The sequence below is a fragment of the Ambystoma mexicanum genome, chromosome 12 (genome assembly GCF_040938575.1).
Source record: "Ambystoma mexicanum isolate Mex_15411 chromosome 12, UKY_AmexF1_1, whole genome shotgun sequence".
Taxonomy (NCBI): domain Eukaryota; kingdom Metazoa; phylum Chordata; class Amphibia; order Caudata; family Ambystomatidae; genus Ambystoma; species Ambystoma mexicanum.
The window spans coordinates 612,184,980-612,201,263 of record NC_090936.1 but is presented as its reverse complement, the minus strand read 5'-3'; the positions used below and the strand labels follow the sequence as shown (position 1 = coordinate 612,201,263).

Here is a 16,284-nt window from a genome sequence, read left to right as displayed (position 1 = left end):
CGGCGCAGCTGCGCCGCCACCGGTGCAAGGCACTTGGTGAATACCCTGGGTGCCGACCGTAGTCCGAAGGGGAGGGCTTTGAACTGGTAGTGACGCCCTTGGACCACAAACCTGAGGAATTTTCGGTGCCCCTTTAGGATGGGAATATGGAAGTAGGCATCCTCCAAATCCAACGACGACAGGAAGTCTCCTTCCTCCAGCTGATCCAGGACGTGCTGGAGTGTGACCATCCGGAACTTCTGCGCCTTGATGAACTTGTTCAGACGTCGCAGGTCTAGGATGGGGCGCCATCCTCCCGTCTTCTTCACGAGGAAGTATCTCGAGTAAACTCCGGAGCCCCGAAGCCTCTTTGGGACGAGTTCGATGGCGCCCTTCCTGAGCATCGCCTTTACCTCCTGGAGAAGCTGAGGGACGTGAAGCTCTTTCCTGGCCACGGGGGGGACGCGCGGGCACCGTCTTTGAAACTCGAGCACGTGGCCCCGGGCTAAGGCGTCCAGCACCCAACGGTCGGTGGAGATCGACTCCCACACGCTGACGAAGCTCGCCAGCCGGCCTCCCACCGGGGTGCTTCGGTGGGGGCCCGACCCCACGGCCGGTTCAATCCTGTTTCGATGGGGCTTTGCCGCCTTGACCTCCTTGGCGACGACGGCGGAGTCCGCCAGACTTGCCTCGTCCTCTGTAGGCCTCCTGAGACGACGAGCGGGCCGCTTGACGGTAGGTGGAGAAACCGCCGCCGGAACCTTTGGAGGCGCCCTTGCCTCCGCTGCTCCGAAAGGGCGTCCGTCGTTGCTGCAGAACCCCAAGGGCCCGGGCCGTCTCAGTGTCCGCTTTAATGGCCTGAAGGGAATCGTCCACTGTTTTCCCAAACAGGTTGTTCCCATCGAACGGCATGTCCAGGACTCTGGTCTGTACGTCTTGACGGAAGTCCGTAGCCTTGAGCCATCCACGCCGCCTAAGGCACACGCCGTTGCCCAACTGGCGAAACCCAGTGTCGGCGATGTCCGTCGCAATAGTGATGGCGTGGTCCGACGCCACCTCACCTTCCTGCAGGATCTCCAGGGCATCCGCCCTCTTGTCGTCCGGTAGGAAGTCCAGCAGGGGAGCCAGTTTGTACCATAGCTCCCTGTCGTAGCGGGCCACGATAGCCAAGGCGTTGGCCGCTTTAATCGTCGTCGCTGCAGACGAGATGACCCTGCGTCCCATAGCGTCCAATTTCTTTCCCTCGCCGTCCGGTGGGGAAGTCGATGTGGAGGCTGCACCCCCCCCCCCGCTTTCTTCCTGGCCGCCGCGGAGACGACGGAGTCCGGGGTAGGCTGCGCCCGGAGGCACAGGGGGGCCGCGTCCGGGACCCGGTACTTCTTCTCGTACCGGTCTCTTCTAGCTGGCGTCGTGGAAGGGTTCTTGAGGAGGGCGAGGCCCTCATCCCAAATGTCGTCCAGTAGAGGCACCGCGAGGACAGTCTTCCTCTTGGCCTCGCGCCGTTGATAAAGGAATCCTTCCTTTTTCTTCTCCTCAGGGCAGAGTTGGAAAAGCTCGGATGCCCTGGCGATCATGGAGTGGAACGATCCAATCTCGTCGGGCGGAGAAGCCCTGGTGGGAGGTGACGACGGTAGATCCTCGTCGTATACCTAGTCGTCCGTACCCGTCGCTGCCGTGTCAGTCCCTGTATCATCCCCTCGGGTGGACGGGGAGGAGGGCTGGACGGGGCGCGACGGCTGAAAAGGAGGTGGAGGGTGAATAATCCTTTTCTTGGGCGGGGGAACACCAGAAGGTCCCGGATCCCCCGACGGGAGAGGTTCCTCCGTCGGCAACGGTAGTCTCGTCCTTATCTCTGAACATAAGGACTGTATAGCCAACAAAATGGCCGCCGAGTTGTCTTGCGGCGCTGGCAGAGGGGAATCCGACGGGCGATCAGGGGCCCCGTCGGTACCCTCGTCACCTGCGTCGGGATCCATCCCGACGGGCCGGTCTTCTTCCAAGCCAAGGCCGTGGCTTAAGACCTCAATCAGCTCCTCCTCCGAGGTTGAGGCCGAATCTACGACGCCCTGCCCCCCCTTTTTCTTCCCCGCCGGGGATTTCACGGGGGTCCTATCGATGGGCACAAAAGAGGACTCCCTCTGAGGTGGCAGGGAGACTGAGCCCCGAGGTCGCCACCACTGGTGTAGCCTCCACAGGCTGAGCCAGGGCCGCCGCGACAGTATCGATAGAGGGCTTGGCCGGATGGATTAAGGCCTTCACCACCTTAGGTGCGCTCACCGCCTTATCCTTGAGGGGGGGGGGGGGGACACTGCCTCGCTCCCCCTCTGATGGGGCCTTCGAGCTCGACCGGGGCCTCTCCAGGAGCTTCGCCGGGTGCTCGCCCTTCCTCTTACCCGACCCAGAGCGTTGGCTTGTGGCTGAAGGTGCCGGGGAGGGTGCGCCCTGCCTGGCGCCTGGAGAGCCCGACCGTTCGGCGCTCCCGGTGCCAGCGGACTCGCGGTGCTTGGCCTACTGTTGGACCCCCGTCGCCGGGGCGCCCTCAAAGGTCTTAGAAGACCGCTCGGATTTCTTCCTCTTCTTCTCGCCTGACGGGCTCTTCCCTTCCAGCCAGTTGGCGAGACGTTGATGGCGGTCCTTCATGGTCCGCTCCGACATGTTGCCGCAAAACGCACAGTCCTTCTCCACGTGCGTCTTGTCCTCATGTAAGCAGTAGAGACAAAAGGAGTGTTCGTCCTCCTTAAAGACGTTCTGCAGCTGGCATCCAGGGCAGATCCTGAACAGCTTTCCGGGCGTCGAGCTTCCCTTCTCCTGGGCCATGTCCGGGCCTGAGAAACTTCTGGAGTCCTCCAAAAGCGTAGCTCGACGAAATCTTCACCCTTGAGGGGCGCAGACGAATCCGACACGGGTCCCCGTTGATCGGATGGAGAGTCGGTGGAGCTTGAGGCTCTTTTGACCGAAAAAAACGAAGTTTTTGAGAAAAAACATGAAAAAATAGCACTAACGCTCGAGAGCAATAGCACGAGGATCCCAACACATGAACGTGCGGTAAAAATCTGAAGATGGCTGCCAGAGGCGGTGCTTAGGTAGAGGGCAGTCATTGGCTGTGGTCAGTATGACGCAGAGACCAGTGATTGGTTATTACTACGAAAGACAGATCAGAAACGAAACCGATACTGGTTTTTTTCTTTACCGAGGATTCCCAGCCTGACGACGGGGAATATTCATGAGCATGTGAATCCATGCCAGATTCAGACCCATGCTGGAGAAAAAAGGGTTTGCTTTTATGTGAACGTCATATGCTCTTAACTTAATGTCCTACAGCTAGCTGAAGTTTTACACTTTTTTTAGTGTGGAGGGCAGGTTTATTATAACCAAGCATAAAAAGCATGTATAAAATGTGTAAAGGTTAAGCATTTTTTTTCTGTGCCATATTTTCATTTGTATGGTGGAGAGGGGCGTTAGGCAGAGTTTGTATGCAGTACCCTTGGGAACCACTACACACAATAAGACTACAGGTGTAAGCAAAACCAACCTTTGGTACAAGTCTGTACCACAGTTTTTGGTAGCATAGCTGAGCAGCCAGGCTTATCTCAAGAGGGAATGTGGGCTTGTAAAGGTGTTAGAGGTCTACAGTCACAGGTGCTCAAACACACTCAAGGTTTCTTGGTTAAACAATTTATTCAACAGTCAGTTATGAAACATTCACTGGAAGGAGGCAGTTAAAAAATCATACACAAATATACACCAAGTTTCTGAGGCATTCACACTACTTTGAAGGAGGAGCAAAATGGCATTCAGAATACTTTGAAGTGGGAGCAAAAAGGCATAAGTTATTTAGAACATGATAGGTTACAAGTTACTCTTTAGACAGTGCAAATATTTAGAGTTCACCAGAAGAGTCACTTCAATAGGTTAGACTAAAGTCAATGGGCTAAAGTCTTGGATAGGATAAAGCAGTTCTGGTAGTAAAACGGAAAAGTCTTGGCACAAGTTCTTAGGAGTAGTTTGTAGCAAGGAGGAGGATATGCTGGGTCACAAGCTGATTAGGCCTGTGAGTTAGGAAAGTTTCAAGCACCTTCACCGCAAGAGGAAGTACTTTGTTGGGTTTTACAGTACCTTTACAATTGAAGAAAAAGATGCAGCTGATGACCCCTGTTCCTGGCAGTTCCGGCAGATCTCGCGGTTCTGGGCCTCAGTCATGGGGACAAGAGGGAGGACATCGGGGGACTCCTGCACTGCACAGGTCAAAAAGCTGGCAACTGGCAAATCTTCGATTCCAGTAGCTGTATCAAGCACACACATTGGCGTCTCCCTCCCTGGTTCTACGGTTTCCTGAAGCACTCTGAGGAAAGGTCAACCAGCTAATAGTTGAGTATCCAGGTGCCTTACGGTTCAAGTTGATTGGTCCCACCAACTCGGCAGAAGTCATCCGTGTGGGGGCTTCTCTGTCGAGATGAATTTGGCAATTCAGACCTGCAGCAGGGCTTCACAGAGCAAACCAACGGTCCAGGAGTTGCAGCATGCGTCCTCTTAAAGTTCTTCAGTTCCTTTGTCCAGTGGTCGACTGCCTTCGAAGCCAAAAGCCTCACCTTTTATTCAGTTCTCTCCCATCAACTGCAGGCTAGCTGCCACTCACCCAGCAGGGTGGCTGTCCTTGCCAGACAGTCAGCCAGCAAATCACGCCAGAGTGCATTTGGGTCTCCTAGGAGACGAAGCACAGGGAGTTTCGGGCACCTCCCTCACTTCATGCCCACCCCAGACACTCGGGCGCCAGAGGCGATCTTCAGTCCTGAAGCCCGCCAAAGGCGATTCAACAAAGGGACCAAACCTGGATTGGCGCGCTGAGACAAACTCTAGAAGGACCTTTCCAAAAAGAAATGCCGAAAAAAGAAGACCAGGACCCGTTTAAACAAAGGGGGCTCAGACGCCATCTTGAAAAACATGGCTCCCGCGATTTAATACTAACAGTATTTGTGGTCAGGAAAATTCATGGTAGGTCGTTGTAAAACCACTGCCACCAGCCATTGAGAGGAAAGGGTAGCATTTGACTGCTACATGAGTTTCTAGACACAGGTGATACTGTAAGATAGGGTGTGCTGGTCTAAGAATTTAAAAAAAGGCTAGTAAAGTCAATTTCACTTTACTTTCTCTGGGAAACAGTAGTTTATCCCAGAAAAGGTATTTAAACCCTGGGAAAGCCTAAAAGGGTTCCCTGTGCCACTGCACTGAGGGTGCTGTGCGACACAAATGAAGAGATGATTCCTATGGAGTTGTCTAAAACTCCATAATCAAAGAACACGAGTAAAAAACACATCAAAATACATGAGAGTGGGGAAAAAAGGCTCACACTCCAGGTAAAAAAATCAAGTCTTCAAAATCAAGCGAAGTTGTTGGGGGTCTCTAAGGTGAAGGGAATTGGCACATTTGAGAATTCTCCCTAACCGTGGGGTACGGTACGAAACTGCCTTTCCCCTCAACCTCCTACTTCTGTCACATGAAGGCACAGGAATTTACACCAGTGTGATATTTCCATTCCTGCACAAATGCTATCGATTCATATGAAATCTGACCGACTTTCACTCTAGCTAAAAGGAGACAGATTCCATAATTGCAAACACCACCCACCATGCATAAATAGCAAGCAGCATTTGTCAATTTCCACTACAGAGTGCACTAAGGCATACAGGTGATTACACCTGCCTTCATGAAATTTTGTTGCACGTCGTAGTGCAAATTATACAAAGTTTATACAGGGGACCCGTTTACACTTAATGCAAATGAGGCAAGCCCACATTTTTAAGTAAAAGGACCCCCTGTATTTTCTTAAGTGCTGAAAGCACACTGCTGTGCATTCCTTTGAGAAAACGGGAATGGGGCACGAAACAAGTAAATTTGCCCCAGCCACAGAATGACTGTAGACCCACACCGACATGTGACTAGTCCCTCCCACCCCCCAAACCTCTGAAAGTATGGTTTCATTGCGCCCCATGGCTGCTTGAGGCATAATAACTGCACATAGTACAAACCAGCACAATGTCCTTGTTGAGCACACAAGCTTCGACAAAACCCTCAGAGTGGGACTCGCAGGCGTTCACATAAGAACTCATCAAAAGAGAACAGTAGCCGCATGGTGCGCACCTTGAGCTCTTTCACGCTTTGCGTAAAACTAACCTGACCGCCTTACTTGGACACAACCTCAACTCAAAGCATGCTCAACACCACCTTCAACCCAAACACTTCCCAGACACGAGAAATCAAAGTTACACTTCTTTGGAATCTTTGAGCTGTGCCGGCTGTATATTGCAAGATATTGACATAAGTGGAATCTGCCCCAGAACCTACACTACACCAAACTACCGCAGTTTTCTTTTAAACACATGAAGAGCATACCTGGCCCAAAGGGATTCGGCGCTGCAATCATAATAATACCAGGTGTAAGGGTGCAGAAGGAGGCAACAGACATGTGGCAGTGATTCTATAGACTAATTAGGCAAGAAAATAAAAAGAAAACCTAACTTTCCCCAATTCTAACAGGGGGTTCCCAGCCTCAACTTATACACCAACAGGGTTGTCAGAATGTCCTTATAACTTAAAGGGGTAGTTCGGTCAGAAATTGTATTGGCCCACTCGATCGGGCATGTATTTTAGATCATACATCGATCGTTCTTAAAAACGTGCTAAGTTGTACTGGAATTCTTTTTCTCACTTTAACACATGAAAGTGTCGGGTACCGCCATCTTGTGCTAATCTTATCCATCGGCCTAAATTCAAGTGCTCTTGCGGCACTAGTTCTGATCACCCGCCCCCAACGCTGACTTCACTAGACATTCACGCCCCATTTCAAAACGCCAATCTGTCAACGCCCTCTGTATGCAATCTATTGACATGTATCCATGAAAATGCCAAGACGCCTCGTTCCTCGACAAATGTGAACAAACCCTGATCACAAAACGTGGAGTTCTTCTCCTTCGTGTCAGTGTATTTCATTTAGAGCTTCCCTGACGTTTCTGCTCTGTTCAGCTATCTGCCAAGTAAGGCACACTGAGAACCGCTACTTCTACTGCCCAAAATAAATCTCTAGTCTCGTTTAATTTCATTTCTTATATTACAGACAAACGTCTTTACCAAACCATATTTAAACACGTCCTTGTGAACTTTTAAGTTCGAGGCCATAAGTCTTTGCACAATGCGTTTTTGTAACATGGATGTTTTTCACTTGTATTTAACATTGTTAACGGAAACCTTTTCTATACTGTATACAAACAAAACGTTTTTATTTACCCAACTATTTATTCTGTGCATCACTATTCAGGAACTATTGCAACAACTCAGCCCTACCTGCACGAGCCCAAATATTCAGAAGAGGAAAGCCTTGAAATTGAAAAGTCAAGATGATGTGTAATAAGATGAAAGTCATGAAGATCAATTGCCAGTGCCTGAACCCAGTCGCAGGGAACACATTTCCACCTGGTGTACACCCATCGCTGTGAGTTTATGCTTACTCTGGTGGAGAACTGCTATTGCAGAGAAGGCTCTGGCTGATTGGCCAGCATTGCCAAAGACACAAATGCTATGCGTTACCGAGTTGCATGACTTGGGGCTGCCTGCCTAACAAGATCTGTGTTGCGAATGATGGTCCTTCTGCACGAACTTCGAGCTAAAGTTCGCCCTCGTAATCCAAGTAAAGAGTAAGTTCACTATATATGTTGTTAACTAGGACGCCACCAATCTGTCCTTTTTGCAGTTACAGTAATAAGGAGCAACATGGCAGCCTATAGGTTGATAACATGCAGATGTGAAAATTTTGCTTTTGAAATTTAAACCACTTCTGTAATGGAACACCATGTGCGATCAGAAATCGTGATGAAAGATAACTTTGTGAAGAATGCAAACAGATTAGTTGATTGATGAACAGAACCAGCATTGTAAGGCCACCTTTCAGAGTTAAACAAAAAATGAGAAGCATGCAATGTTCGCTCGATATCTAGATTGGAAAAAGGTACCCATGTTTGCGTACTTCATTACCTCTTCAGCGTTAAGTCAAAATTGAGACTACTTGTTACGCTCCTGACTACTGCTGTCGGTGTCAAAATAAACAGTAATTTTTGTGAAAAGAAACAAAGGTTTTGCGTCGGTTGTGGATGTGTGGGTTTGCGTTTCTGGTTCTATGTTAGATAATGTTATGACGCTGGTGATGACACGGTACGTTTGGCCACCAACATCATTAAAATAGGTGCAGATCATTTTAAGCATCTAGTGATGTCAGCGTTTGGGCCGGGTGATCTGAATTAGTGTCGCAAGCTCACTTTAATTTAGGGCTATGGATCAACGGATAAGATGAGCACAAGATGGAGGTGTCCGACACATCGTTTTCACATGTGTTAAAAGTAAAAAAAAAAAAAAAAGACTTGGGTAAATTGCATTGGAAATTAAGAACGGATGCTCTAAAATACATGCCCGATTGATTGGGCCAATACAATTTCGGTCAAACATCCTGTGTCAAAATCCCTGTGTCCCATACACTAATACTAAACGGCAGATTGAGCCAATGTTCTTGTTCCAGGAGAAGAATGAAAACCTTCTCCTGGATTTGGAATAAGTCCCTTTCCCTGGTACCAGCACTTAACACAAAAAGGACAACCAATGCTATAAGACTATCAGAATGTTCGGTGTCTTCTGTAAAGGGGGGGGGGACCGGCGACCCCTTCCCCCATGATCAAATTTTCCAAGCACAATACTTGTCCTGCCAAGGGGAATTACTCCCGCCCACAGATTTAGTACTACCCAGAGGAGGACTCCCTTCTCCCAGTATATTGGTTTCACAGTCAACTTCACTGTACGCAGGGAGAATGACTCCTTTCCCTTTGTCTACCTTTTCAACTGCTTTCCCACTTGTAACTTCCCAGTTTCAGCTCTTTGCACTGGTTCACTTCCCTGCCAGCTACTACCACAAGGAAGATGACTGGTTTCTCTCAGAGTGGGGGTCCCAGACCCATGCCTCACATTCTGTTAAGGGGACTTATGCTTGCCCTTAGTGAACCAGACGTCTCACGGTAGCCAAGACCATCGCATGTGCCCCCAGCTGCGAGCTCACACACCATACCTCCCAAGATCTTTCTTCGGGGCTGCGGGCACTCCCAGGGTCTGCACTTACCTACTTCAGGTCTTCAAACAGCATTTTGGTAACTGCAGCAGCTCCATGGCCCTCACCTCCCTGCAGTCTGCGCACCGATTATGGACCGCGTGGTCCACCTTAGCCCAGGCGTTGTGCTACTGCCTCGCAATGGGCGTTTCTGCCTCTGGAAAAGATCTGGGGCAGGGCTAATGTTGGGACTGTCGGGACTCTGGGCTAGCAAGTCTTGGCTGTAGCCCCCAAGCTTCCATCTGGGCTACAACCGAAAGACCAAGGGCTAGCCTCTGCTGCCTCACCAGCCTTGTGGTTCTGATGCTGCTTGACCCAGATACACTAACCCTCTGTGGTCAGCATGCCGGTCTCCAACCGTATGGACCTCTGAGCGGTTTTCAGCTATGCTGTTGCGACCGCCCGGGGCACCATGCCCCCCAGGGCGCCTTTTGCCCCCGCCACGCCAGCTCGGAGGAGTCTTTAAAGGGCTCTCCCGAGCTGGTGTTGTGGGAGAAGGCGCAGCAGGTGGTCTTTTACTGTAAATTGTGCCCACGGCAGGGGGGGGTGCATTTAAATGCGCCCCTCTGCCGCGGGCACTTTTCACAAGAAAAAGGCACCATTAGCCCCACACTAGGCCAGCTCCGGGGAGTCTTTCAAGGGCTCCCCCGAGCTGGCATGGTGGCAGAAGGTGTGGCAGGCGCCTCATTGCCATTGAATGAACCCGCAGCGGCGGGCTCATTCAATGACAATGGGGTGCCAACGCGCCCAATTTAACCTCACTAAAGCGAGGTTAAACATTTTTTTTTTAAAAGTGGCCCCTCCTTGCCCCGCCCCCTTCCGCCCCACCCCCTGGTAACCAGGGGGTGCTGCGGGCGAGGGGGGTGGGGGGCACGCCAATTCGCCCAGGGCGCTGCTGCCCTCAAGGCCGGCCCTGCTTGGCATCTGAGGTGGGCAGAAGTGAGGGAGGTGCCCGAAACTCCCTGTGCTTAGTCTTAGGAGACCCAAACGCACTGGCATGATTGGCTGGCTGACTGTCCGGCAAGGAGAGCCACCCTGCTGGGTGAGTGGCAGCTAGGCTGGAATGAAAGGGAGAAAACTGTTTAAAATTAGTCTCCAGGATTGGAAGGCAGTCGACCACTTGAACGAAAGAAGCAAAGACGAGCTGGAAGAGGACGGCTGCTGCAACCACTGGACCGTTGGTTTGCCCGGTGAAGCCCTGCTGCAGATCCTAATTGCCAAACTCCATTCGACAGAGAAGCTCCTTCAAGGACTGCTTCTTCCTTCGAGTTGGTGGGACCAATCAACTCATAAGACACCTGGATACCATTCTCAAGGTTGGTTAGTTTAACCAGGCAGAGGGACACCAGTTTGTGTTCTTGAATCTACAGCTACTGGAACTGAAGTGACTCCATTTGGTTTGCTTTCTTCAATGATCCTGTGCAGTGCAGGAGTCCCCCGACGTCCTGCCTCTTGTCCCCATGACTGAGGCTCAGGAACAGCGAGATCTGCAGGAACTGCCAGAACACGGACTTCGTTTTCTTCACAAAAAGGTACTGTGCCAACCCGATTGAGAGAACGCCACTTGTGGAGAAAGTTTGCGAAACTTTCCCAACTTGCAGGCCTAATCAGCTTGTGACCCCACAAATTATTATTTTTCGCCTAAACGACTTCTTAGAACTTTTGCAAAGATTTTACCGTTTGATACCAGAACTGCTCTTTCCTATCCAGAACACTAGCCCATTGACTTTGACCTGGCCTATTGACTTGAATTTAACTATTCTGGTGAACTGAAACCATTTGCACTGCCTAGAAAGTATATATAATCTATTCTACATACTTTTGTCCTTTTTTCCCTCACTGCTAAGTAACTGAACTGCCATTTGGCTCCTTTTTCAAGGGCGCTCAAACGGTCACAAACCTTTGCATTGAAGTGTATTGGTCTATAATATTAATTTTTCTTCTAGTGAAATGTTTTCTAAATGTTTTACCAAGAAACCTTGAGTATAAGTGTCTACTTGAACCACTGTGATTGAAAGTCCTCTGTGGAACTACTTGTACTGCACACATTCACTCTTGCGATAAGCCTGGCTGCTCAGCTCGCTACCAACATATTGTGTGGTACGGACTTATACCAAAGGTTGGTCTTGCTTACACCTGTAGTCCCAAAGGGTACTGCAAACAATTCTGCCTAACAGATGGTGTGGCCAGTTGTGTACCCACGATTTTCATCCATAATACCAGAGGGGGATTCCTCCATGAAATCCTCCCATCTGTGTACCACCCCCAGGGGGGACCATTGCATAGCAGTCTCACCACCCTGGCCACATGGGTAAGGGCTCTGCCCAGGGGAGAAGTGACATCTAGGGTTTGGTCACACAAAACTAGTCAGGAAAAAAAATTGTTTTAAAAAAAAAAAAGGAGTCTTTTGCGCTCTTGGGTTATTAAAATGGAGTAAAATGTTGCTCCTGGTTTCCCAAGTGCCACCCACATTATGGCATTTAGTGGCCATACTGGCAGGCCGATTCAAAATAGCATCTGTATAGGCCATGCATCCTAATTCAAGTTCATTTTTGGCTTCAAAAGTCAGCCAATAAAGACGAGTACCAGAAGAACTACAGCATGATGAAAGGTGGATCCCAGTGAGCACAATGCTCTCACACTGCCTCCAAAAAGGCCTTCGCATTGCCAACGGATCAAATTCTCAACAGCAGAATTTAATTCAGAGGAGGTTTAATACCATGCAACCGAGCGATCCGAAGCAGAGCTTTAATAGCTTCATGTTCTGGGAAGAATTGAAATTTCAGGGAAGCCCTAAACACGAGCAGCGTGCGCCGAGGAAGGGGAAATGCATGGATTGGTCAACACAGCGCCAAATTTCAACATCTTTGCCTCTTTCCCCCTCCTTGCAGGAAAACGGAAAGAACTAGCTTTTAATAAGGATCGCATTTTAAGTTCGCCTTCAGAATCCAACGCGGCAGGGACGTCATTTCACCAAAATGCCAGGGGTAGCGGTAGTGACATCACACGACCCTTGGCCCCCTGATGACATCACAGGAAGTAATGTCATTTGACCCGCCCCGAAGTGATATCGCGGGTAGAGATGGAACACAACATTTCACCCGTTGACAAAACAGGAAGTGGCATCACATAGCATTGTACACTACGACAAATATAGTTAAGATATCACTATGTGATGTACATTTCATACAAGAATGGATCGCCATTTGCATCATTCAGATCAGTGTGTGTAGGCCCATATTACCAAATTACTATGTATGCAAGCAGACGTCCATGACCAAATGATGATGTATTATTATATAGCACTTACGCTTAAGCGCTTTATATAGACAAAAATACACCCAGTATCACCCCAACCTGTGTTGATACTCATTTATCAACCTCAGAAGGATGAAAGACTGAGTGAGCCGTTTAAGAACAGACTAAATCAGTGACTCTCCCCCTGAAGTGTGCCTGAAATAAACATTTTATGAGCCTAGCAATTATTGTATAGAATTCCAGAAAGACACATTAGTTGGTATTCATATTCTTTCTTATTTAGGGTCAGTGTTGAAAGTGTTAGACTTGTGGCACTCCTGTTTTTTTTTTTTTTTAAAAAAAGGGGCCTGAACAAGACCGCCAGCCACCCCAGAAGTAAAGAGCCACAGACCATGAGCTTGCATTACAAAAAACAATTAGTATTTTTATTTTTTTTTTTAGAGGTAGCAAGGGAGGACGACAGAGGTCGCAGTTGCGACCTCTGGCGACCCCTAAATGACGTCCCTGCAACACGGTTTACTGCCAAACCTTCATCCAGAGACAAGTTGGCATGATGGGAACACTAGCCTCTTGCGCCACCACTAGCCTCTTTTCAACACCCCTCCCAGCCCCACCCCACCGGACAAGATCACAATGGAGCTTCAGGCCGGAGAGAGCTGCAAGCAGCTTTTACAGAGAAGCTAACGTTCTAAAACCAGACATTTAACCCCAAAAAAAAAATCGGAAAGGGACAATGGTGCCCGTGTCCACCCACACATGTTCGGGTCAGTGATCCGGGAACGCAGTGTGCCACAGGAAAGTGCTCTTTCATCACTGCCTGGTCTATGAATGGGTGCACAAAATTGGAATTACAAAAAAAAGTACGTTTCAGAGTAGCTCACCTAAAAGATCGGTGGGACGGGGAATTCAACTTGTAAAACCAAACAGGCGTTCTGATTGCAAGTAACTCGCATTTAGGAAAGAAGTACCTTTTCCACGGGGGTCTGGTGACGGAGTTACAGCCTTCTCCCACTCTGTCTGCTATCGGCTCCCGGCGTCACTCTCTGCAAAGAATAAAAAAGAAAAAATACACATTACTCAGTCTCTTGTCTAGAGGCATTTCTAGGGATTAGATACCGACCACTTATTCTGCAATAAAACATCCGCATGAACGTGCGCTTCAACACAGGGTAACCAGTGTATTCCGAGTGTTGCGATGTACCCCCCACCCACCCCCACCCCAGGTAAAAATCAGGGAGCAGAGGTGGTACAGTAAGGGAACAGCTCGACTCCAATTCTTGCAAGCCAGCCTGTCACACAGTGCCCTAGATAAGATTTTGAAGTGGGAATATTTTACTCACTATTTTTTTGGATACTACTGGTCCATATATATGTGCATGGGTGAAAGTCAGGGCAGGCTCCTGCGTGTCGGTTTCCTAGTTTATTTTTTGGAAGCATTTGCCTATTTAGGGAATAAAAGTGGTCGATAGACCTCTTCTCTGTAGGGTTGCTGTCATGTTTCCCATGAGGGTCTCGTGCTCTCCTTTTGATCCACTCTGTCCGACAATTTATGCCAGGCAAACCCAGATCCTACCATGTACCCCTGTCTGATGGCTTTGTCAGACTATGCCCTTTAACCACCGGTGTTCCGTCTTTCTGCTCCAGCCTTACACTGCCAGAAAGCCTGGCTCTGCCGCCGTCCTCCTTACCTCAGATGAGCCTGTGTTGTCGGGTGCGCAATTATATTTTGACACAGGTCGGCAATCTTCTTTGCCAAACACATCTTTAACCCTTAGGCCACCTTTTTATACAGGGCTTCATGCTGGAATGCCTTTTTAAGCATTGCAATATTAGGTACACATATTACCCAATTTAAAACAGTCATACCCAGGATGTGAAGCCCTAGAATGCAGACTGGTTACATGTCTGAGGTGACAACACGCTGAGCAATCCTCACAGACCTTCCCAAGTCTCGCCTCCTAGAGCCTCATGCTATACAGTGAATCACGGCTGACTTCAAAGTCACTTCCTGTGCCTCACTGGCTATTGGCTAAGCGGACTGTAAACTGGCGAGTGTCTTCCGGTTCCTCAGGTTAAAACCAAGCTCGGCTTCTTGGTGTGGACAGGCACATCTCCTTGACGTGCACAGTTAATTGTTCCGAAGCAACTTGATAAACGGTGGGGGCAGATGAGCACTGGTCGGAGAATATGGCCCCACCCCAAAGCGGGCGTACAGGATAACCACCTTGCAATTTTAAAGGCAACACGGGACGCACATCACCGACGGCCACCCACCCCCCCCCAATCTGCTTCCCAAGACTGGAACACATGGGCAGGGCAGGCTGCTCTTCTCCGGGCCGCTCCTTAACTGGTCCGACTGGTTTGTCATGTGCCAGGCCCATCGCCCTTTCGCTTGCTCTTCCCGGAAGACACAAAAACGGAGATATTCAAACCCTCGCCGCCCTGCCTCCGCAAGAATACAATGTGCCAGAATGCATTATTTTGCACTGCGGTACCCCTCCTGACTGCAGTGTGAGCATACATGTGATGCAAATACAGGTCTGTCCCGCCGATGGTCTCTGGTTCCATGACCTGCCCCTATGCCCATCAGGGATGCCAATTGGTCTATGTTTGGGAGGGTCGGTCGAAGGGACCCAACATAGGTAGGAGGGATTCAATCCCTGCCACAGACTCCAGGGAGATGGTGTGAACCAGCAAAAGAAAATGCTCACAACAGCACCACATGCCATTGTATACTCCCGCCCACACTCACCACAACTTCTAAGCAAGCACACTCCTTCACCAGAAGGCTCCAGAGGTCGGAACTAAAAAAAAAAAAAAAAAAAAAAAAATTATATTTGAAACTAATGGGTGCTATTCGACACGATTAGAAACAAAGATTATTGGGAACTCCTTCCAATGTACAAGCCAAAAGTCTATTCAGGACAGAGCCAGGTATGCCTTCTTAAGGACCTCAAATCTAGACATCAGGAGATTAAAGCCCTGGACAATCCTGGGCTAGACCATGTACCCCATCTTTCCCAATGTGATTAATCTTATATAGCTTGGAGGGCTCAAATGCTTAGCTGTAGGGCTATATTGGTTTCACAGTTTACACTCGCTGTACTTGGGGAACGAGCATTCCAGCTCCCCATGTAAAATCCAGTACAACGTCTCGCACCCAAGGCCTTGTTTTTTGTAAAATAAAGTGAGCCATTTTTCAAATATTTTAAATATAGTATTTTCATAGACAACCCCAAATCTATACTTGCCGAAATATTGTGAATTTACCAATGCAAGTTGACATTGCAATCATTAGGTAGCTGGAAAGATATCTTCTGCGGTGTGGTCTCAAAAGCTGAAAGAGTACCCACAGAGGGGGGGGGGGTACCTTCCCAGCTAATGAGGAGGCTCATGGAGGGGGGGGGTCTTTACCACATGGTACATCTTCCCCCCCCCAGCCAGCCTCAGAGCGGGAGGCCACCATCTTCCCTTGTTCCCTTGCCAGGTTTTAGAGGCAAGTAAGCTTTCCCGCGCCCCATCCCCCACCTCCCTTTTCCACACAAGGTAATGCTCCCACCCCTTCTGCTTCCTTGTCTGTTGGCTGCGCCAGGAACAGTAGTGCTCCCGGCGCAACTCGGAAGTCTGCAGGGAGAAAGGACTACACACTTACTATCCAGTAGAACGTGCCGGGATCATTCTAGCAATACACCTATCGTTGGAGGGCCATTACTGCATCCGGTAATGCCCCTGGGCTTTGTTAAGTAACTATGGACCCAGGGAATTACCCGACATGGTAATTTCCTCCCCACACACCCCGGCGAGGTGGTTATTCCTAAATAAAAGGCACAGAATTTTAAACCTCACAAACAGGCATGTATTAAATCATTACAACTAGCAGTACTTTCCATGCCATTTCTTTCTAT

The 16,284-nt window shown here is 49.3% G+C and overlaps 1 protein-coding gene across 6 annotated transcripts in view; it reads right to left on the bottom strand.

Annotated features, from left to right (window-relative positions):
- Window positions 1–16,284, bottom strand: part of CTNND1 (catenin delta 1) — a 478,107-nt gene that overhangs the window by 342,391 nt on the left and 119,432 nt on the right. For all 6 annotated transcript variants that reach the window (XM_069629030.1, XM_069629031.1, XM_069629032.1 and 3 more), the window contains exon 2: window positions 13,348–13,422. The gene's annotated coding sequence lies outside the window, so the exon portion shown is untranslated. The remainder of the gene's footprint in view (window positions 1–13,347; window positions 13,423–16,284) is intronic.